The following is a 24,969-nucleotide window of genomic DNA, read 5'->3' on the forward strand; positions in this document are numbered from 1 at the left end:
TGGGCGTAGAGGTGAAGCCTGGGTTTCCATACATGCAAAAGGGGTGAACATTTTTTTCACTGAATATTGTCTGTACTTACTAAGACTTTAATTTTCACATCGGAAAGTGATCGTTTATTTTATAGGGCCATTTTCAAAAGTTACCCAGCCGAAAAATCTGAAAAAATCATGAAGCTGCCCCTATACGGTACTTACGGCTCAAAATACCCTCCTCTCTCTGTTAAAATAAAGTTAACAATAATATATTCCCATATTTTCTAAAAATTTGTTTCTGTAGTACTGACCTGGAAGCGAGGAGCCAAACATGGAGCATTTTCTTTTCACTCTCTTTTATTATTTGCATATATGTTTTAGTGTCAACACACGTCTTTCCCATTCATTTTGCGTTACGTTTTGATGTAAAAGTAAAGAATAAACTATCCTTCTTTCAGCTAAGAGGGGAGAGTTCATTATGAAACGAAAGAGGGTTTCTTAGTAAACGAATTACAATTTTAACAACGTATCCATAATTGCTCGCTTAATAAAGGTGTTCGTTTAGAGAATTTCGCTTTTAATTACTATATTTAGTAAATACAGCGAAACCTTTTAAAATTGATCCTAGAACAACAAAATATGGCAATGATTTAGGCCATAATATGAAGCATCATAATAGAAAGTTTGGTGGAAATCCTGTTACGGATCATGTACAAATGGAATACCGAACATTGCCTATCCCATATTACATAAAAAATCCTCAAAACCTTGCATACCTAAAGCGCCGAACTTCCAATTTCCGACTTGTGTCCCCCTCCAAAGAGCGACATGCATTATATGAAATTGGAGAGTTTGGCGCAAACCCAAATATTGTTTACAAATTAAGTTAGTGTTTTGGTTCAATGTGAAATTACTTCATTTAAAGAGGGTTATTTAGATATCATGTCAAATTACGCGATCACCCAGAACTAAATAACTTTGTACACTTAAAGCTGCCGATCTACAACTTGTTCCTTCTGGGTAATGCCTTAGGGAAGGGAGAAACCAGTAAAGATATATTTTTGGTTCAGTGTTGCTATTTGGAACTGATGATCATCCCTATCGAAAACAGTTAATTAGCCATCTACACCAAGGTGCAATTACGTATTCCTAGCGTAAATCTTATCAAATATGCCAATATCGTGCTATTTTCTGTAATTGTTTGCTGATTGCCTAAAAGGTTGCTTCATGCATTTTAATGATACCGAAGTAAACTTACAGCTCAAGGTGATAATAAGCGTTCCTCTATGAGTGTTGGAATGTATGTTGCACTCTGATGATGTTGAGGGAACCATCGTCTTGGTAACAACATGAATATATGCTGAACACTATTTCAGTTAAGACGCTGAACGCCGATCGTTCAGGTGATCCGGATAGCATACGTCTTGAGTCGGTTCGGTAAAAGATACATAGATAGGTGCACTTCGAATCGTTCAATCGCAATCATAGGAAGAACGTGCCATAATCGGTTATGCCATTGCACAGGTACGAATCAGAAATATGATCTAATTGATCTGTTTATATTTAACAAATTTTTATCGCTAATTGTTGTTAAGTGGGAATAGATGGTCTTGTTTTGCTCACGCGAAATGTAAACACAACTGTGGCTCATTCAGAGAAATATTGCGGAAAAGCTGAGCGTTGGTCACCTTGACAAAGTTTCAAATGAAAGTCGAGTCTGTGTGAAAGTGTGAAGAGTACACAAAACTTGGAAAAGCGCTTTGATTGCTAAATATCTTGTGTTTGTGATTAATGTTGTAAATTTGTTATATAAGAGTTACTATGACCTGAGTTGTTTTTTCCTTCGTGGCATGTGACAATGAAATTGATATTTAAATTTTTTCGTATTGAGTTCATTGCTACACATTTTGCCGTTAAATATTTTAGTATGTATGACTGTGTCCGGAAATGCTAAATATGTAAAGTATTTATGATCTTCGGGAATTTTCGTTTCTTCTGTGCTTTATTATGTGGAATGCGAAATGATTGCGTTGATATTTCGTGTGACATTTTTTTTATAAATAAACGGAAACTATGCGGCTTTGAAAAAAAAGTTCAGCAACTTTGGATTTATATTTCAAGCCAAGCCTCCAATTTTTAATAATAGTGTGAGTGAGACATAAACTAACTCCGTGATTGAAAGCTTATGATATTGTTGTAATGCTTTCCCACCTTTAAGCTACTACATTGTACAGGGACTTTTTACGATATTCAAAGATGCTTGTTTCTTCTTCCGAGCGCTACAGTCCGTTTCCTTGGCTCACTTAAAAATTTGTCTCCAACTATCTCGGTTTCCATCTTCCTTGATTTTTCGGCTGGCCTTCTTCCGTCAGCTTTTCCCTTGAACACGCTTTTGGGTATTCTCGCGTCGTCCAAACGGTGTAGATGACGAGTCAGTTGAGACTTCTGGTTCCCCATAGATCTCATACAATCAGTCCTTGTACCTTCCATGCGAATCTTTAAGGAATCCAATATTTTTATTGTTGCCGTAGTTAGCCCCCACAATTCACTACCATAAGATAGCACAGGTTTGACAATCGTTTCGTATGCGCAGCTTTATCTTTCTGTGAATGCATTTTGGTAGAATTAGGAGAACTGCGTTTTAAGTTTTACTCTTTAGTTGAATTTTTGTCTTTATATCGTATCTCCTTTGGTAACTTACTTCCTAGACATGTAAAATTGTCAACATTTTCAAAACTTTATTCACCAATAGTAAAATTGCGAATCTTTGGCTGTGTTCGAGAGAAGAATCATCCGAAGAATTTTTGGCGCCCTACATGAGGATGGATGATTTCATAGTCTATATAACGATGAAATTTATGAGCGATACGGCTTTGCTTTCTGACTACAGACTTGTGCTAAATTGTCGTCTCATTGTTTTAAACCTGTTTGATTGACATATAGGTCAACTAGCATATGCTGCACCTGCAGTGGAGGTATCGTGCCCTTCATAGTCGATTGTATGAGGCGGACTGGTTACGTTGGAGTGTTGAGTAGTTGTAGATCGTCTAGCCCTAAAACGAACATTATATTTCCCAATTTTCTACAAAATTTTGATAAATACTTTGTAGAAAGTGCATAGTAGCGAGGTGTCTCTGTTGTTTTCGCATCTATTATACATTTCTTGTGGATACATCAGTCACCCGATAGTTTCTCCGTGTCTGTAATTCCATCGGCTCCTGGCGACTTATGATTTTTAACCCGATGAATTGCACGAACTGTTTCTTCTATACTTGGTGGTGTCAGTATTTGTCCGTCGTGTTCAGTTGGCGGGACCTCCAACTCACCGATGTTCTGGTTGTTCAGTAGTTCATCAAATCGCTTCAATATGCCCATTCTGTCGGAAATCAGATTTCCCACTTTGTCTCGGTAGGATGAACATCGAGGTTTGTAAGGCTTCCTGGTGCAGTTGTTCCCTGTACTTTTCGAGTTCGCAGGCCTATTGGTTCTTTCAGGCTTCCTTTTTCTGTCTGTGAAGTCGTTTCTCCGCTCGCCAGAGTTCATGATAAGTTTCCGTGCGTGCCCGCGTCCTTTGAGAATTACTCGGTATGCGGCATTCTTCCATTGCGTTGCTAGTTTACATTCATCGTCAAACCAGCCGTTCTGACTCTTTTTGCGGCCGGGGGCAAGTATGTTTGTGGCCGTATTTATGATAACGTTCTTTAGGTGATTGTGAAGATCATTTGTTGATGCTTTATCTCCAGGATCTCTGTTGACTGCGGTTATTGCGGCATCCATTTCCCTCTTATGGGTGTTGCGGGGGGCTGTGTTGTGGATGGCTTCAGTGTTAACTCTCACCTAATTGTCAGAGGGGATTCTGGGTGGTGTTGTTATTCAAGCTCGGAGTACCATGCCAACGAGATAGTGATCCGAGTCTATATTGGCCTCCCTATATGTTCCGACATTCATCAAGGCTGAGAGGTGGCGGCGTTCGATCAATACTAGCCGTCTGGAGAAGTCCACGTATGTTTGTGGACCGCTTTCCGTGCAAATCAGGTACTTCCAACAACCATTATGCCTGGATGTCGGATACTAGTGGACTCAGCTCAGAATGAGTACCTCAATCAAATCAGGGTAATAATTTCGGACGAGTGCAATGCTGACCACATTGCTTCCTACAGTGTTCTGTAGTGTACAATTACGGTCTTGAATGAAGTGCTCTAACACACTAGAAGGCCTCGATCCAATATGGATTGTTGCGTCAATGATTATTATTATTATTACTATACAAACATCGGGAGGATGCTTATAGACTTCTAGGGTCAACCAGAGTCGGTATTTACGCCGTCTAGGTTGAGAAATGGGATGAAACAGGGACGAAGGTTTTCTAGAGAGTCATGAAATGCGCTCCACTCTAAGAAAATTATTCAGAGCTTTGAAATTGTCGTTGTGAATATTAAAATGGAACTGATAAAATAAGACGAATCACTAGGAATTAAAATGAGACAAAGTCAGAAAATTAGCCAATAATTCAGTACATCTGAACACAGCCAGACTTCAGATAATTCAACTATTGAGTGAAAGCTGATATATCCTTCAGCTATATTACAATAATATTGACTAAGTTAATTTCGAAAACCTGAAATCATGTTATTGGTTTAAAATGCAAAGATAATTTAGTAGTCCACTCCATTGAAATAATGCTATCCCATTTCTAAATCGATTCTAATCTGAATATTGTAGTGTTGAGTTTAGTTCGTCAAAAATGAAGTTTAGTTTTGGATATTCAAACAGTCAAGTTTACTGCTAGTCGTCGCAAAATGATGACCAGAGTATTCTTCTTCGTTGTTTTTGCAACAGTTGAAGGCTTTGTGTGACCTTCCCCAATAGTCACATTAATCCAAAGCGCATCAACTATTGTTGTTTTCGATGAAAGAGTCGAACATGGTCAAGATAACCTCTTTGGAATACTTGAAGTCAGCTTTGTTCCGGTAATAATTTTCCGTGGTGACAATTTAGAACTGTATAATTATGTTTACGAGGACTTTGTTGCTGTTGTTCTATTATCTAATATTTCAAATCAGCTTCTGGCTCATGTATTCGCTTCAGTGAAATTTCTGGAAAGGTCACAAGTGGTTTTCGCCCTGATGAACAGTGAAAATGACATGGAAATTTGGAGTGAGCTAGTATTTCGGCAATGCTTTGAGAAAGGCTTCCTTAATGTTCTCCTGTTTTACCTGTATAATATCCATTCTAAAAACAAAAAAAACTTTCAAACTTATATATTTCTACCGTTTCCAATATTTAAAATTATAGAATTAACTAAAATAAGAAGTATTGAGGATCTCTTTCCGGATAAATTAAAAAATGTTTATGGACTATCTGCGCTCATATTTCTAAAAACCAGACAATGGTACTGAAAGGAAAGGTGGCTACTTAAGTAAAATACTGTTTACCTTTGCCGAAAGATACAATGCTAGTATCCAGGTGCTAGAAGTATTACGCATGATTGGAGCTGGTGAAAATGATGTAGTATCAAATGTGATGCTTCCCAGGGAGGGGAAAACTAAGCGTAGTTATTCGTTGAGCATAATGTTTGGTTGGTTGCACGGCAATTGAAGAAATGTTTATTTGTCATCTTTGCAGACATCGGAATATTTTGAATAAGATAATCTAATTATAATAATATTGATAATTTGTATTCTTTTGTAAATCAACACAAAGCGCTCAAAAAATTGGTGAATGTGTGGCGGCCAGCTCTGCGGAGATAGTGCATGGGGTGAATCTTCGATTCCCCGCCGACCCTGTGTTGGATATCAGAGCGATAAGCGACTTCGGCATGCTGCGCCTGCTCAGAAACGCGGATCGATTCCACCTTCCCGACACACGACGCTGGAGATCGACACTCCCAGGGACCTCGAGACATGTTCGCGATCATTAGGTTGGACACTCCTTAGAGGCCGCTGCACTCTCTCGAGATGTCAAATTTCACCTTCTGCGTATTTTCGTTCAATGTTACTATTATGGAGCATAGCAATATCAATAATTTACGCGGACCGACCTGTCTTGTCAATTAACGGCAGGTTTGACTTATTATGCGGTGTATGGCGGTCAGGTAGAACTTGCCGGTCTCAATACATACTGTACGTAGAACTATCGGCTACTGTCCGCGGTTCATATCGGTAAACCGGACATGTCGCCGTGAGCAGCCCATGCATACAGGTTCTGATAAATCACCTTACATACAGTATTATGCCTGCTCATGTATTGCATTGTCGCCATAAGAGCACAGCCAGAAATGAGGTGGTCCAATGTATCTAACATCGAATCACACACTCTGCATTGGGCGTTCTCCACTCACTCTTTCATCACGACCTTTTTATAAGCTCGTCCTTAATGACACATATAAATCCCTCCCTCTCAGGAAAGACCTTCCTAGCACACAGCTATATGTTTGATAAATGTAAATCGTCAAATGGCTACCATGCCCTCAGCCCACTCAGAGAATTTTAAGATCGATCCTTTTAGTAATAATACAGACAGCCGTATGACAAGGATTCGCCTGCTCGTTACCTTAAAAATAATCTCGTAGCAAGTCAACATGGCGATGATGTTGTGCTGTTACGCCAACCACGTTCTTGTCGCCGATGTCACGGGCAGGTTCGTCCGCTCCACGACAGAATTTGGATGATGCATTCGGAATTTGGGCATAGTCCATATCCGCCGCTAGACGTTTTCCAGATCACAGCACTTAGCACGTAGGCCATACTTTATTGCCAAACCATGGCCTCTAGCATCATTCAGTGCCTATGAAAGGGGGTTCAGTGCCATGCAAAACTAAAGAGACTCAATGATTTTTCATGAAAGATACTCCTAAGTATACGGATAGGCTCTGAGGAGTTGGTACAGACGTTATGAATTTGTAGAAGGTTGGTAAGGAAGTAAACGGTCTTGTGTCTGCGGGGTCTTGTATTGTGCCCTTTTTGGGGACAAGGTAAGTAATTCTCACAGTGAAGAAGGGTGGAAATTCCTGAGGCCAACTAATGACCTGGTTGATACTGTATGCCAGCCACGTATATTGGCAAAACTTTTAGTACCAGAAACTTTGCACCCAATCCAGAGCATGATCCCTCCAGTTATTAGAGCTGTTTATCGATCATTCAACCTCGTCTTCCGTAACATCTGCAAAATGCATACCTTGATACGTTGGGTAACGTGAAAATTCCTACCCAATATTCTTTTGCTTCTAAAGTAACTTGCGCCATACCATCGTAACCGACTGCATACGATAGTAAGTTTCTACATTACGATAGTGTGTTCAGAATTTCAACTACAGGTGTCTTATTGGGAATGGCATAGTTCCAGTAATCCATCTGCACCTTATTTTTCAACCGTGCCAGTGCTGATTTGAGTAGGCGTAGCTATCATATATCTTGCTGTAATAAGTTCCACCGATGTTCTAGACGAATTTTCCGTGGTGGATCTCTTCGGTCACTCAAATCAATCTGACAGCACAATACGTAAGTGTTTGTAGTTGCACAAAGCCGATACGCAATTTCATCATTGATTTGAGATAAAATTCTCGGAGAGCCTAGGAAAGCCTGATCTATTCAAAGGACCCATATCCGAGAATTCTATCCAGAATTCGTAGCGAACCTCAGCGGAGACTTTAGCCGGGTGATGAAGAAGAGTGTTGCGGCTAGTACTGAAACTGTTACCTCAGTGCGGTGTTGCGTTGTGGCTGTCGTTGCCACTGCCCCTGCTAACACCTCTAAAGATCCGGAGTCCGCACAGGCCAACATGGCCTGGGTGCTTTCCGGTAGTCATAGCGACTTCAGAAGCTCAACCCCGACCTTTTCCCCACCCAACTGCTTCATCTCATGCAACATTTGGCTCGGGGAGCGGTCCCTTAAGGTGAGCTTCGTCAGTAAGTGATTTAGCTCCTTCTCTTTTTATTCACTGCACCAGGTACTGATAATGAACTCGCAGCCTTTTTGGCTCTGTTGTGCTGAACTCAATACGTTCGTCTTGTCATCCGACCTGTCGGAGTAATAATTTTAGTTAAAATTTAGTTTATATTTAATAACAAATCATTTATTTATATTTGATTTTACTTCTTAATTTATTTATTTTGCTTTGTTTGTGTTTTTATTTCTTTACTTCTCATGGCAGGTTACCCTCTTCCCGGTTTCTCTGCCGGCCTCGTGGTTGTCAACCTGCTACCGAAAGGTAGGCGAACTACTCACACGGGTGAGTTTCGATTCGTGGTTGCACTGCTTTCTTGTGGAGCTCGGAAGAATTTCCGCTAATCGACTCCATACTGCAGCGCCTCCACACATAGGTCCTCTTTTCACAACCGGGCTTGAGACTGGCTACGACGGAATTGCATTTTCTTATTTCTTTGCCATGAAAACTTATATTTGATTATTCTTTTTTTATTTATTTTGTTTAACATTTTTTTCGATTTTGGTTGCATATATTATAGCAGTAGGAGTAAGTTTTCGATTTGGGGACTCCATTCCATTCTAATGAAGTTCATATTAATCCTCCATTATCCTCCCATATTATGGTCTGAGGATGCCAGGGCAGGGTGGGAACCTCCAAGGTCACACTGCATGGACATCTGAGGCAGGAGAAGCATCGATTGAGAATGTGATCCAACTCTGGAGTTTTACATTACCTAGCGCGCGGTCGTTATTTATTTTGTTAAATTTTCTAGCTTTACATCGCTTGTTATCTTCGGTTAGGTTCGCCCGATATCCGGACGTTTGTTTATTTTTTAAGTTCAGAGCTTAAGAACACGTGAAGTTTTTGCTAAATGACACGTGAGTGACTGAAGGGTTCAAAGGACCTTTCCCACGTTCCCGAGCTTGATTAGCAAAGAGACGAGCTAGTATGGGTCGGTGAAGCTTCAGTATTTGCGGGCGAACTTTCACGGCCAATTTCGTCCTGGTCGATTACGGCTACTCAGGATGATCTTTGGCCATCGCTCATTCCATTTAGCAAATACAACTGTTGGTGAACCTTTGATGCAGGAAGGGCAATGAGAATATAAAAAGGGACTCATTTCATCAGAGAACTTCAGTTTCCCTGTACGTAAATTTACTGAAATGGTCGCTATGATTTCTGCAAAGATGTGTTGTAAACTGACCCATATTCCTCGCCTAAATGTCGGATAACCCTGTGATTGATTTGATTCAGTCGTCAATTCAGGTGACATCCGTCAGTTGTCTTATTATTTGGGGATGATGAAATTTATGCCTATCTATCAAGTGGCAGGACGCATATTCAGGAATACAAAGTTCTTGCACTTTCCTCACCAATCTAAATAAAATTCAGACTTTAGACCATGTTCCAACTTCTATATTCACTTAGATGATATACCAGACAGGAAAACATGCCTCGATAACCTAAATCTCAATTGTTAATCAACTGTGGTCAGTTCCAGATACATAACTGACTTCCTGATGGGAACCTGAGTCAGTCCTTCAGTTAAATTGCAGTGAGAGTGGATAATGGTAATTTCCAATCATGTTATTGGTTTCCAATGGAGGGGTTATTTTGAAATAAAGTCCCTTGACCGTATTAGAATAATGCTATTCCATTTTTAAATCAATTCTAATCGCAATACCGCATTATTGAGTTGAGCTCATCAAATGCGAATTAGGTTTTCGATGTTCAAACAGCCCAGTTTACTACCAGCTTTCGCAAAATGATGACCGGAATATTTTTCTTCCTCGCTTTTGCAAGAATTGAATGTTTTGTATTACCTTCCCCAATAGTGACGCTATTCCAAAGTGCATCAACTATTGTTGCTTTCGGTGAACGAGACGAACGCGCTGAAGATAACCTCATTGGAGTACTTAAGGTCAGCTTCGTTCCAACAATAATTATCCATGATGAAATCATAGAATTGTATAATTACGTCAACGAGGACTTTGTTGCTCTTGTGCTGTCATCTGATATTTCAAACCAACATCTGGACCATGTGTTCGCTTCAATAAAATTTATGGAAAGGTCACGAGTGGTTTTCACCCTTATGAACACTGGAAATGATGTGGAAGTTTGGAGCGAGCTACTTTTTCGTCAGTGCTTCGAAAATGGCTTCCTCAACGTGTTGCTCTTATATAACATCGACTCCAAAGACAATCAAAGTCTCCGGATTTATACATTTTTACCTTTTCCAACATTCAAAATAATTGAACTATCTAAAATAGGAAGTGCTGAAGACTTATTTCCAGATAAATTGAAAAATGTTTATGGATACCCAATTCGAACTATTTTTCGACAGGACTATCCACGCTCATATTTCTACAAAACGGGCAATGGTATTGAAAAAAAAGGTGGCTATCTGAGTAAAATGCTACATACTTTCGCTGAAAGATGCAATGGTAGTCTCCAGGAGGTAGATACAGTTCATCTTTTCGATAAAGGCGAAATGAGTCGCATGATTCTAACCCGTGATATTGATGTGGCACCGAATTTGATGAGTCCTCTGGACGTGAAAACCGCGGCTACTTACCCTTTGAGTAAAATGAATGTTTTATTGGTTACACCGAACTTAAGAAAGGTGCCTCGTTTCATGTATCTATTAAAACCATTCGATTTATCAATTTGGATATTGTTGGGAGGTTTCTTATTGTATGCAGCTTTTGCGGAAGGATTAATGTTAATTGTAGTATTCAAAACTATTGATTTTGGAGAGGCATTTTTGGCCATTTTTTTGGGAATAATCTATCAAGGAGTTAGTGGCAGGTTATTTGAGAGATGGCGATTTGCGGTTATTCATGGACAAGTGTTGATTTTGGGATTCATCTTGATCAATTTATATTCGGCTGAATTGTCCAGTTATCTAACCGTCGTACTCTACGAGAAACCTCCCAAGACTTATTCAGAAATTCGAGAATCTGGAATGAAAATTATGGCCGAGAAAACCAGTTTAAGTTACTACATAGCCTACGGAGGTGTTCCCGATGGCTATGAGGATTTATATTTTGCAGTAGATGTTGATGAGCTCCTTAGTCATGTTTTCAGTTTGAATACTACTTATGTGTATGGGTTGTCATCGGACCGTATTCAACTATTGCAAATTCAACAAAGTCATTTGAGGAAACCACTATTATCCCCGACAAACATATTGATTACAGAATTCATTGGGAATTGCCCGGTAATATATAGTTGGATTTTACGGTATAAATATAATGAGTTCATATTTAAAGTCAATGATTACGGATTGAATGAGAAATGGTTCAGTGATGTTCTACTTGAACAAGATCAAATAGATATGAAAAGATATAAAACTGAGTACAGTGAAGTTGCAACGGAAGCAGTGCCATTAAATTTCGAACATCTGAGCTTCTTGTGGGATTGCTTGGTTTTTGGTTGGAGTATTTCATGCGTTTCCTTTGTATCTGAGAAGTTTTGGTTTTTCTTCATTAGAACACACCGCTCTTAGAATTTGGTCATTTTAAAAAAAATAAAATAAGTTCAATATGTATAAGAAATAAATAGCTCATTCATGCTTAATTTCAAGTGTGCCCTTTCTGATTTCAATACCAAGGTCATGTTAGAAGTGGTTGCCATGGAAATCAATTTTTAAAAAACTGAAATGAATTAACAAAAATTAATGTATCTATGGAATGGAATAAAATCTAAAAATATTTTTTGTTTATATGAGCTTTACATTTAGAAATCGTGAATAGTGGTATAAACTATTAAAATGCACATATATATATATATGATTGCCATTCACCCATTAGTGGGGTATAGCGCGTCAACCACACCTACGCGCCATCGTTCGTGGTTACCTGGAATGTCCTTCAGCACGTTCTCACGACTTCCCGAGACACTCGCGCTCTTCCTCTACTGTTCTCTGCCAAGTGCCCTTATGAGCATCCCACCCGTGAACCATTTTTGGAGAATGAATTCAACTGCTTGGCGTAACCAGCAATGCAATTGTCGCTATTCCTTAATGTATGACCTATCACTACCACCTCCGTCTTCTGATCACAGTGCATACAAGTGCCAGGCTTGTGCGCTGAACAAGTACTTCGTTTGTAATAGTATCCAGCCAGTGCCCTCCGATGATACGATGCAGAGAGGTATTGATGAAAGTTAGAAGTTTTTAGGTAACAATTGAGTTCACTTTCCATGTGCTATTTCCATATAGCAACACAGAAAGAACAGTTTCAACTTGATCTTGGTGTTTAGATAGCTGCATTTCCCGATTTTACACAGGGCAGCGGAAACAGATCTAGCGCTTTTAATGCGTCGGGCAACATCCAGTTCGGTGCCATAGTCGGCAAAAATCTCACTTTGATATCAAAATTGATCGAAACCTGATGGATCCGATGGACTCCCCATTAATGCAGATAGGGAGAGTGTGATGACCCGCCAGACTGAGAACCTTGGTTTTGTCTGCGTTTATATTCAGTCCAACTCTACTCACCCAGATGGTGTTTGAAGAAAGATTATTGTCAATTGAACTCCTCCACATCCTCCGGACAAGGCAACATGAAGAACGTCACCGATAACAAGAAGATAATAATCTCGGTGATAGGATACAACCCCTCTGGAGCTAAAAATCCTCTGAGATTTTACCTCGGTGCACCACGTGACTTTTTGCGCCATCACCTGCCTCTCTGATAATAGCTATTAGTTTCTTCAGGAGAGCATAGAGTACTCGAGATATACTCTCTGTTCATACTATCGAAAGCTTTTTCGAAATTGATGAATAGGAGGTGCTGCGAAGAGTTGAACTCCACACTGTTCCAAAATGATTTGTAGGGTGTTGATGTGGTCAATGAAAGAGGATCCGGAGTGAAAACCCACCTATTCTCTGTTGATCAAGCATTCGAGATATTCTTTGATGCATTCCTGGATTATTTTAGCTATTATATTTGCAACAGCAGATACGATATGCAACTGTCACACTCAAAAAGGAGTGCCTTCTTTGGGATCTTGACGATCATCCTGTTGGAAAGGTTTCAGATTCCGAAGATTTTCGTTCGTGGAGAAGTAGCAGTAACTGCAGATAAATCTCCGCCAGGGCGTACCGCTTCAGTGGGTCTACTTCTGATGAGTTTTTCGAGCACTTTTCCAGCGGTGTCAAGCATACATAGTGGGCGGTATGAAGACAGCAACTCAGGGTCGCTTTTGCATTTGCTCGGCCTTAAGTGAACAGCGTTTCCGCAGAGCCCCGATTTTTCGGGTTACCAGTTTGTAACCGAGTCCCCATGGGTCCCCATTCACCTCGCCGACCAGATCTTGCCAGCAACGAGCTTTGCTCTTGTTTATTGCGCGGCGGAGCCTCCTTTTGGCTGATTTGTACTTCGTCATTATGGTACATATCTCCTCCCGGTCGCTTAGACGTTCTGTTAAGCGGCGGACACTGTGACACTCCTTCCGGAGCCCAGCGATTTCCACTGTCTACCAATACATACAAGGTTTGGCAAGTCTCGATGCCATCCTGGGCATGGAGGCTCCGCAGGCCGTCATTATAAGGTTCATAACTGAATTTACGATAGTGTCGGTTGCAGCGCCACCGCCCCCAGGAGTACTCTCCAGCGCAGCCCCACCTGTTCCAAGAGTTTCGACAAAGCTCCCGGTGTTCACTTTCACGACGTCCCATGTACAAAAAAAAAGGTGGCCGGGGTGGCGTACACCGAAAGTTTGTGTTCACTGCTTCGAAGGCAACGTATTGCTAGTCGCTTGCCCAGAAGTTTTCCAGAACTCGCCACCCGTCCGCAAGCGACATTAGTGATTTCGACGCAAAGGTTACGTCTGGAATGCTTCACTCGCAGCCCGGGGGTTGACCGCGTCCTAGATCTTTCCCATTCTGCTCTGAAAACTGGACACCGCCCTGAGCCTGCAGTGTGGGCAACATTCTCATCAATCGCGCTACGGTCCCTGGATAGGACGCAGCTTTGCTTTTAATTGCAGGTGTTCGCTTTATGGCTTGCCTGACCGTATTCACGGCATGTTGCTTTTCTGTCAGGTCTCCGACAGGTTGCAGATGTTTGCCCATAATCCAAACATCTGTAACATCTGATTGGGGCGACCCGGATTGGTATCCTACACACTACCCAACCAATTCTTATTTTCCCGCTGTTTAGAAGTTTCCTCGCGGATTACTCGGCATCTTCCACCACAGCGACTTTGGCTTCGGGAGTTTGCAGAGGTGATAACAATCCGGCCATTGGTTACCTCGGGACATTCGTGTTTGATGGCTTCTTCTACTTCGTGCTTTTGTGTGAAGCGGTCTAGGTCTCGGATTTCCAGAGAACACCTGGGTTCCAGGCTGGAAACCAAAGCTCTTTCTGCCAGAAGTCCCTTGACTGCTTCACAGAACGTAACTTTATTTATTGTCTTCGGCCTAGTTCGACTAGGAGTCCACCACCCTTTGTTTTAGGAATGGAAGACGCTTCTGCTCCGTTATCTTCAAGTTTAATCTTGTACGGAATTTCACAGAGTATTTCCGCAAAAGTCTTGCCTTCCGTCGACTTAATAAGCAGAGCTGGTAATTTAGTCCTCCTTCGTCTCCGCACCTTGTCTTTTAGTGTTCTGTCCTTGGTGTCCGCCTTAATTTTAGGCAGAGGTTTTTCTGATGACGCGACGTGTTGTTATCTCTTATTCCTCTTCGCCTTCTTCTTTTGAGCCTTGGAGAGTACCTGAGTGAAGTCTCCTTCAGATGTCCCTTTCTCCCTTCGTTTTTCCCCAGTTCGCTCTGCAACAAGTCTTATGTGAGTGATGCTTGAGTGCAAAATCAGTATGAAGACACAAATTTTGGGTTAACGGCGGGTTAAAGAAGAACGACATCGTTTCTGTCCGATTACGAAATACGATATCAGCGTCCTTTTTTTCTTCAGCGGTTGTCCTGTTCGGTAGTGGAATAGGTCCATCTAGACCGAACTTATCACTTTTCTCGATCATAGGGTGGATCCGAGAGGAGTCGAGTAATTACCAAATCACCATCTAGCGGTCGAGGGTGCATAATTGGCGGTTGTCCGAAAGCTCAACTGATATTCACCTTTCACTGCCATTGGCATCAGAGGATGATTGCATGCAAGAAGTATCGGTAAAAGGTGGAGAGATTTATGTTAACGCAAATAATTTGCCGCGGCCCCAAGAATGTATAGGATGTGTTACCTTGTTGGTGCAGATGTTTTGTAAGAGGATTTGTAAGATTCTCCCTTTTTTCGAGGAACCTCTCTACTGAATTGAGAGGTAATTCTCGAGAAGATTTTATCTTTGTTTGCTGGTCCAATTTTCTTCAATGGTAGGACAACTTTCAAGGTTACCTTTTGCGGATGTATCCAGTTCCCTGGACCTATTTGATTTTCGAGCAGATTTCAACTGAAGATTTGCTCATCCTCCACTTCCACAATCATTGCCGATATTTGGATCAGTTTCACCTGTAAGCGTAACTGAAGTCGAGGAGGCAATAAAATGAATGAAATCTGGGAAAGCCACAGGACCTATGATATCGCATCTGATTTCTGAAAAGCGAAGAGCTGGGACACAACAATGTGACTCTGTGAATTCATTAATCGTGTTATTCAGTAAGGAAGAACACCATCTGACTAGCAAGAAAGTACCACCGTTCCAATATGGAAAAAGAAAGGTAGGCTAGCAGAATGTTCAAATTACCGTCCGATTCGGTTACTTTCCTATACCATCAAGATTTTTGAACGGGTATATCAAAACCGTTTTGTGTCTCTATTGGTGTTCATCAAGGAAGCGCCCTCTCACCACTCCTCCTTGTTCTTGTTATGGACACCGTCACACGGGATATCCAACGTCCAGCGCCCTACACACTGCTTTATGCAGATGATGCTTTCCTAGCATCTGATAGTAAAAATGATCTCGAGCAACTTGTCCAAAAATGGAATAGTCGTCTCATGGAACCCAATCTCAAATTGAATCTAAACGTAACTGAATTTTTGACGACCGATCCCCATGAAACAGGCACAATCACTGTCAGCGGCCGTGATCTGCGCAGAACTGAGCGATTTAAATATCTCGCGTCAACGCTATCAGCCAATGGAGAACTGCGTTTTGAAATTGCTTCCCGCATTAACGGTACCTGGATGAAGTGGCGTTCCACAACTGGCGTTCTTTCTGATCGACGTATCATCGAATGTCTCAAATCTAAAATTTACCGCAATGTCGTTCATCCTGTCGCTCCCTATGGTTCTGAGTGTTGGCCGATTATGAAAGACAATGAACGGCGTCTTGCGGCAATGGAGACGAAGATGATGCGTTGGACAACTGGCATCACACGTTTTGATCACATCCGAAATGTGGATATCTATGATGGATATGGGGTTGCATCGATCGTGGAAAAATTGCGAGAGAGGCGTCTACCATGGTATGGTCACGCAATTCGTGCTAACGAGAATTCACTTGCCAAGATTGCTGTGAACATCGAAGTCGATGGTAAACGACAAAAAGGCAGGCCGAAACAACGGTGGCTTGATACGTTGGATGGGGATTTAAAAGCCTCGAGATTGCACCCAGATCAGGCATTCGATGGAACCAAATGGCGAAACCGATCACAACAAGCCGACCCCGCTTGTGAACGAGACAAAGGCTGAAGAAAAAGAATAATAATAATAAGAATACACACTTGATGTACTTAGATGACATCAAGCTGTATGCTGGTACTGACAACCATCTTAGAAGTCTGTTGCCAATATAAAAGTTGGAGTTTGGATTAGACAAGTGTCGAATCCAAGCCATCCGCAAAGGTCATCACGAGCCGCATGCCGGACATAGCATTGGTGACCTCCGCTCGAGTTGGTTATCTGAAGGATGCTCTGCTGTCCGAATTCCTGCGACGTGTAAAGCTGGTGCTGAAATCGCATTTCTCGGGGAAGAATAAAATAAGCGCGTTGAATGTATTCGCTATCCCTTCACTGGCTTATGCATTCGGAATATTGTCGTGGACGAAGACCGACCTGAAAAACGTCCAGCGGCGCATACGGACAACTATGTCCAAATTCCGAATGCATTACCCAAAGTCTGCCGTGGAGCGGATGAACCTGCCTCGTGACATCGGAGGTAGGAACGTGGTTGACGTGGCGGCACAACATCATCGCAAAGTCGACTCGCTGCGCGCTTATTTTTACAGCAAAGAGCACGCGAGTCCCTTGTATGCGGCTGTCTGTAAGGCAGACTGTGGATTGACTACATTTAACTTGAAGGGTCGATCTTTCAATCCTCTGAGTGGGGTGAAGTCGGACCAAGAGCGGATCGATGAATGGAAGTCGAAGGCAATGCACGGTAAACACGTGAATTGTCTTTGGCAGCCATTTGTGGATTTGCATTTGTCGAACAGATGGCTGTGTGCTGGGGAGCTCTTTGCTCAGAAGAGGGGTTCATGTGTGCGATTCAGGACGGCGTGGTCGCCACCCGAGCTTATAAAAAGCTCATCATGAAAGAACGGGTGGAGAACGACCAGTGCAGAATGTGCACCGGTGCAATACATCACCAGGCATAATACTGTATGTAAGGTTATCCATCAAAGCCTTGCATACAAGCATGGGCTGATCACGGGAAGATGTCCGGTTTACCGATATGAGCCGCAACCAGTACTTTTATAGTTCTGCTTACAGCATGTATTGGGACCGGCAAGTTCTGACTGATCGCCATACCGCACACAACAAGCCTGACGTACTGTTAGTTGTCAAGACGGGTCGCTCCGCGTATATTATTGATGTTGCTATCCCCCATAATAGCAACATTGAACGGAAATACGTGGAGAAGAAGGTGAACTACGAGCCATTGGCTCGGGAAATCAAAGAAATTTGGCGTCTCGAGCGGGTGGTTGTAGTTCCCATAATATTGTCAGCTACAGGTATTGTACGTAAATCCCTGACGGCTTCCTTTAATGTCCTGGGACTCTCGCACAGTCTGGTTCAAACCATGCAGAAGTACACCATTCTGCATACGTGCTCGATGTTGCGGGGAGTACTCGACGGATTCTCCCACTGACCTACCACCAGTGCCCCTTTAGTTAGTTAGTTAGTTTAGAGCCTAAATGCTTGGCACTTAGTGCTAGTATTAGGTAAAATCTGGCATCTGCCAAGGTTGTGATAACTCGGAAATAACAATAATAATCGTTGGCGCTACAATCCATATTGAATCAGGGCCTTGAAGTGTGTTAGAGCACTTCATTCAAGACCACTGTAGGGAACAATGTGACATTGCGCTCGCCCGAGATTATTATCCCGATTTGACTCAGGTACTCATTTACAGCTGAGTCGATTGGTATCCGACATGCAGTCATGATAACAAATCCCTCTGCCACCAGTGAGATTTGAACCACTACCTTCCGCTACGACAGCGTATTGCTCTAACCGCTTGAACCCTTTAAGGGAGTAGCAAATAGAAAGTGGTTACTACTGTTACTTAAAAGCTCCAAGTCTTCATCGACAATTGTCTGTGAAGTATCTTCAGGATATGCTCGCCTGATATTATTTCGAACAAAGAGCTTGGTCGGCGCATAGACCGGTTATCTATGGGCAACATGATTGGAAAGCGAATGTGGCAGTGGAGGTCACACATCAAGGCGGGGCGACAGTTCCAGTGCTGGCTACGCCGTGAACGATGGGGTATACGATCGGTTAACGCGCTATATCCCATCAACGGGTAATTGTCAACTGTAGAGGGTGTCCCGTTTATGATAATAATAATAATAATAATCGTTGGCACAACAATCCATATTGGATCAGGGCCTTGAAGTGTGTTAGAGCACTTCATTCAAGACCGTAACGGTACACTACAGAGCACTGTAGGAGGCAATGTGGTCAGCATTACGCTCGCCCGAGATTATTATCCCGATTTGACTCAGGTACTCATTCACAGCTGAGTCGCCTGGTATCCGACGTCAAATCACGATACAAATCCCACTGCCGCCAGCGAGATTTGAACCGCGACCTTCCGTACGACAGCCTTATGCTCTAACCACTCAGCTATCCGGACACGCCCGTTTATGATAGTAAATTTTAATGGTGGGTAGTACCACAATTTTACTCAAATATGGTAGTGTTGATTGCGCACAATAGAAAATTAACGCGCCAAAACACTAGAACTACCACATTCCAGTGAATTGCATATCGAAACCACGTTTTCTCGCATAATTTTTACAAGTCATTTGAAAGCTAACTTAATGAGGCAAATACCGTTACAATAATGCATGTTGAAATTTAAATAAAAAATAGATTTCGAAATTTCTTTAAATTTCAAATAGTTATATCTTTGAAGAATTGATGACCTCTGCAATTGACAAAACAGCTTATGTAGTTTTTGAAAATGGTATCAAATTTGGGATTAAATGATTGAGGGAGTGGACAATTATGATTTTGTTGGGAATGTCACACTTTTTGACAGTATTCGCGAAAAAATCTATTATTTTGTAACGGTAAAATATAGAGAATCCATTCTATGGACCAATTTTCCTCAAAGAACTGATACTATCCACCATTAGAATTTGTACCATCATAAACGAGACACTCTGTATATTAGAAACATAGCAAATATGTCTTCAATTTTAACTAGAACGCAAAATGCATTGTACGTTCTTTACAGAAGAAAAACGCAAAGCCTTTGAACCATAAGCGCTTCTAGACTTGTTTCTTTGTAGTATTTAAATAGGTTAAAGCACGGGCAGATATAGCTAAGAGTGCCTTAAGCGAAACTCTCATCTTGTTTGGGTAAATGAAACAGCACCGGGCGTTGCAACAGCGATGTTGGTCCTGGTCAAAATAACTTGGAAGAAGTTCTCCTACTGCTAGCCAAAGCCACAAGAACGAAGAAGTCCGTGCATGGTTATTGGTAGCTATTAGAACCTACTTCAGTTTTCTAAAATCTTCCCGCTCAAAACGTCTCCCCATCTAGTCCACATGACAGACAATGAAGACTCTATCTGGAAAATCTATAAAGGCGAGGTAAAATATAATGATATAGGCCGTGTCTTCAGTGGACCAATGGCGTTTGCCAGGACACCAAAAATTTCGTGGGGTCAAAAATTTGGTGTATCCCTCTCAACTATATTAAAATAAGTATACCTTGACTAAGTAAATTATGTAAATTCGCAGTCATGATATTGGTTCCTAATGGAAAGGTAAGTTAGTAATCCATTCACCTGATTGCATCAAAATACCAATATCCCATTTTCCCCCTTTTAAATCAATTCTTATCTTCAAATCGTGCTGCTGAATTTAACACGCCAAATATTGAACTGAATTTTCTATATTCAAATCGTTCAATTCATTACTAGCACTTGCACAATGGTGACCGGAATATTTTTCCTCCTTGCTTTTGCAACAGTTGAAGGGTTTGCATTACCTCCAACGGTAACCAGGTTACTGCAAAGTGCTTCAACTATTGTTGTTTTCGATGAAAGTTTCGAATGCTCTGAGGAGAACCTCTTTGGAATACTTGAAGTCAGCTTCGTTCCAGTGATTCTTATCCGTGGTGAAAATTTAGAATTGTACAATTATGTTCATGAGGACTTTGTTGCTGTTGTACTGTTATCTAATATTTCAAACCAAGCTTTGGACCATGTATTCGCTTCAGTGAAATTTCTGGAAAGCTCACGAGTGGTTTTCGTCCTTTTGAACAGTGTAGAGGATGTGGAAATTTCGAGTGAGATACTATTTCGCCAGTGTTTCGCGAATGGTTTTCTCAACGTTTTGCTGTTGCATAATATCTATTCTAATCACACCTTTCAGATTTACACGTTTCTACCGTTTCGAACATTAGAAATTACTGAATTAACTAATGTAGAAAATGCTGAGGATCTGTTTCCAGATAAATTGAAAAATGTTTATGGATACCCAATTCGGACCATTTTTCGAGACGACTATCCGCGCTCATATTTCTACAAGGCAGAAAATGGAACTGAAAGGAAAGGTGGCTATTTAAGTAAAATGCTGCTTGCTTTTGCTGAAAAATACAATGCTAGTCTCCAGATAGTAGACACAGTTAATTTTTTCGATAAAAATAAATTAATTAGCATGATTAAAACTGGTGAAATTGATGTGGCACCAAACTTGATACTTCCCACTGAAGTGAAAACCGCGAATAGTTATCCTTTGAGCAAAATTAATGACTTATTGGTTGCACCGCAGTTAAAGAAAGTACCACGTTTTGCGTATTTACTAAAACCATTCGATTTACCAATCTGGGTGACTTTGGGAAGTTTTTTATTGTATGCAGCTTTAGCGGAAGGTTTAGTATTAATTTTAATATTCAAAAATATTGATTTTGGAAAGGCTTTTATGAGCGTTTCCTTGGGGATAATCTATCAAGCAGTTGGTGGTAGGCTATTCGAGAGATGGCGATTCGCAATTATACATGGACAAGTGTTGATTTTGGGATTCATTTTGATTAATTTCTATTTGGCTATATTGTCCAGCTATTTAACAGTGGAGCTCTACGAGAAACCTCCCAAGACTTACTCAGAAATTCGAGAATCTGGAATGAAAATTATGGCGGAGAAAACCAGTTTAAGTAACTATATATCTTTTGGTGGTATTCCCGATGGTTACGAGGATTTATACTTTGCAGTAGAGGTTGATGAGCTTCTCACTCATGTTTTCAGTCTGAATACTTCTTATATGTACGGGTTGTCAGCGGACCGTATATACTTATTGAAAATTCAACAAAGTCGTTTGCGAAAACCACTTCTTTCCCCGACAAATATATTGATTACAGAATTCATTGCTAATTGCCCGGTAATTTGCAGTTGGGTTCTACGGTATAAGTTTGATGAGTTTATATTTAGAGCAAATAATTACGGACTCATTTGGAAATGGTATATTGATGCTTTTCTTGAGCGGGATCAAATAGATTTGAAAGGATACCGAACTGAGTACATTGAAGCTTCAACGGAAGCAGTGCCACTTAATTTTGATCATATGAGCTTTCTCTGGAATTGTTTAGTTTTCGGTTGGTGTATCTCATGCGTTACTTTTATATTTGAAAAGTTTTCGTTTTTCTTCATTTTATTACGTCGCTCTATATTCAGAGTAATGTGGTAAAGTACATATTAGTATTTATGCTTAATTTCAAGTGTATTGAATCTGATTGCAATACGAATATCTTTCAGTAGAAGTGTTTGTTGTGAATTTTGCTCTTGAAGGCATAATTTTTTAATAACTTCTGATTTCAAAATGCAGGGAAGGAAATTCTATAATGTAATTATCTCAATACAATAAAGGATCAATTAGATTCGAGCATTCGCAATATGTAAATTTTCCAACGCAAGAATAGAAATCAATGTATCAATGATATTATCCAATAAAGTATAATGAACAGGCAGCAATAGAGTTTTTTATTAATATAAGTTTTACAGTTTTGAACTTTAAATGGAAATAGGCCCTTAAGTTATATTTGATCTGTAGTAGTTCAACAATTTGGCAATTAACTTGGTAGAGTTATTTATGGTAATTGAGTGCGGTAAGTTTCTATATCTCCAGTACGGGTTGTGGAATGGGAGAAAGGATGAAGGTAGTTCAAACAAAACGAAGAAACCGGAATAGTTAACTATTTCCAACATGTTACTGAAACGAGCAGCTCTTCCTTTCATTTGTTCGCTAGAAACTGTTTTCCTTAATAAAATCGGTAGATTTTTGTGTTTTGGAAAACTGGTCTAGTAACTGAAAGTGAAAATCGGATTAAATTTCAGAATAAAATTGTGTTGTCAAAAGTCAATATGCGCTGTTTGTTTTAAGGGAGTGAAAACTACCACCTTAGAAAAAAAGAAGATTGGATATTAAATTATTTACTAACTTGGAATGGGATAAGTAAAGATCGATTTATACCCCGGAATGTTATTTATCATAACTTATCATGGAACATTTCCATCCTTGAAAACCTCGAAAACCACCCCTTGCGGTGATATTGGCAAAATCGATCCAAATAAAATTAAAAGTATAAAGTATTTGCCTGCCTAATTTTTCCGTGATTAACTTAGGATTTTCATAACTAAACTAAACTAAACTACTTTAGAAATAAAATGAAAAATAAGCGCTTTACTCCGTTGTTATAAAGAAAAAACAAAACCACAAAATAAACGTCAGTATTACACACCAAAAAAAGTATTCGTCTGTATACATTTTCTTTTGAAATATTACCAGATAACGGTATTTACCAAATCATTTTGGTAAGTTGATGGTATTGTGTTGTAATCTATTTAGTGTTACATCCTAAAGCGACAGATTTCAAGCGTTGTAAGTTAATAATTATGGAATTGCAATATGGGCGGAAAGGACAGGGGACAGGGGAAGTGCGAAAAATTTTAAATAATTTGTTTAAATAAGGTCGAAAATTCAAAGCAATGCGTGAAAGTGGAACAGGCCAAACTATTAAACGCATTGGCTACAGGTATCTGAAAACAGGAAATTACAAAAACCTCCGAATATTTGGCCGACCATAAAAATTATAAAATTAGAAGAAACGGTAAACAGTGCGAAATTTTTTTAAAAATCCTAGCCAAAGTGCCCCAAAAATAACTGTGATGAAAGAGGTGGGGAAAATTATATCGGTTGAAACTGAACGGAATTTTCTTCGTGGGGCTGAAAATGCCGGGCGTACAGCTCGCAGAAAACCGTACATCAGCAAAATGAACAAGAAAAGGTGGCTTGAATTCGCAAAATGTGTAGGGATTATCCTCTGAACTTTTTGGGAAAAAGTCGTCTTCACAGATGAAAGTAAATTCAATATATTTAAATTGGACACTAAAATACAAACATGGAGGAAGCAAAACTGTGAGATGGGGGAAAAATCGAATTCTTACAATAAAACAGGGAAGGGATCACTGCTGGTATCGGATTGTATGGGTGTTAATGAAGTGGACGACTTGCATATTTTCGATGGGAATATGGACCACAAAGACTATATTAATATATCCAAATGTCATCTTCATAGAAGCGTGGGAAGTATGAGCTTATCTCCAGATTACATTTTTAGTTAAAATAATGACCACAAACACATACATAACGCTAAATACAAAATTGTGGCTACCCTGCAACACTCCAACAAGTCGGGAAACCGGAAGCTGACGCTTCAGGTATGAAAGGTTTTGTGTATTTCTTTTATATAGAGTGCATTTGTCCCATTAGTATGTAGCATGTAATATATGCATATACCCACTTTCAAGTGATATTGACATTCAAAGTCTTGAATTTGCACTGCAGCGACAGCTTTGACCTATTATAACTTTGTTACTAATAGTTCGATTTTCACAAAATTTGGTAGGGTCATGCCCTATGATATAGCCTATACTATTGCATTTCGTGATTCTAGGGTGAACTTGACGGGGGTTTTCCTGCTAATTACTAAAAATTATGGTAATGTATTATTATTAACTTTATTTGAACATTGTTTCGATGAAAGTTTCGAATGCTCTGAGGAGAACCTCTTTGGAATACTTGAAGTCAGCTTCGTTCCAGTGATTCTTATCCGTGGTGAAAATTTAGAATTGTACAATTATGTTCATGAGGACTTTGTTGCTGTTGTACTGTTATCTAATATTTCAAACCAAGCTTTGGACCATGTATTCGCTTCAGTGAAATTTCTGGAAAGCTCACGAGTGGTTTTCGTCCTTTTGAACAGTGTAGAGGATGTGGAAATTTCGAGTGAGATACTATTTCGCCAGTGTTTCGCGAATGGTTTTCTCAACGTTTTGCTGTTGCATAATATCTATTCTAATCACACCTTTCAGATTTACACGTTTCTACCGTTTCGAACATTAGAAATTACTGAATTAACTAATGTAGAAAATGCTGAGGATCTGTTTCCAGATAAATTGAAAAATGTTTATGGATACCCAATTCGGACCATTTTTCGAGACGACTATCCGCGCTCATATTTCTACAAGGCAGAAAATGGAACTGAAAGGAAAGGTGGCTATTTAAGTAAAATGCTGCTTGCTTTTGCTGAAAAATACAATGCTAGTCTCCAGATAGTAGACACAGTTAATTTTTTCGATAAAAATAAATTAATTAGCAT

At 40.3% G+C, this 24,969-nt stretch overlaps 1 protein-coding gene across 5 annotated transcripts in view; it reads left to right on the forward strand.

Annotated features, from left to right (window-relative positions):
- The window catches only part of LOC119661256 (progestin and adipoQ receptor family member 3), a 116,925-nt gene that overhangs the window by 42,111 nt on the left and 49,845 nt on the right, over positions 1-24,969 (forward strand). The window contains exon 1 of one of the 5 annotated variants that reach the window (XM_038070507.1): positions 1,344-1,497. The exons of the other annotated variants lie outside the window; for them this stretch is intronic. The gene's annotated coding sequence lies outside the window, so the exon portion shown is untranslated. Of the gene's footprint in view, positions 1-1,343; positions 1,498-24,969 lie in introns of those variants that run through there. 5 annotated transcript variants of the gene reach the window in all.

The sequence above is a fragment of the Hermetia illucens genome, chromosome 1 (genome assembly GCF_905115235.1).
Source record: "Hermetia illucens chromosome 1, iHerIll2.2.curated.20191125, whole genome shotgun sequence".
Classification (NCBI taxonomy): domain Eukaryota; kingdom Metazoa; phylum Arthropoda; class Insecta; order Diptera; family Stratiomyidae; genus Hermetia; species Hermetia illucens.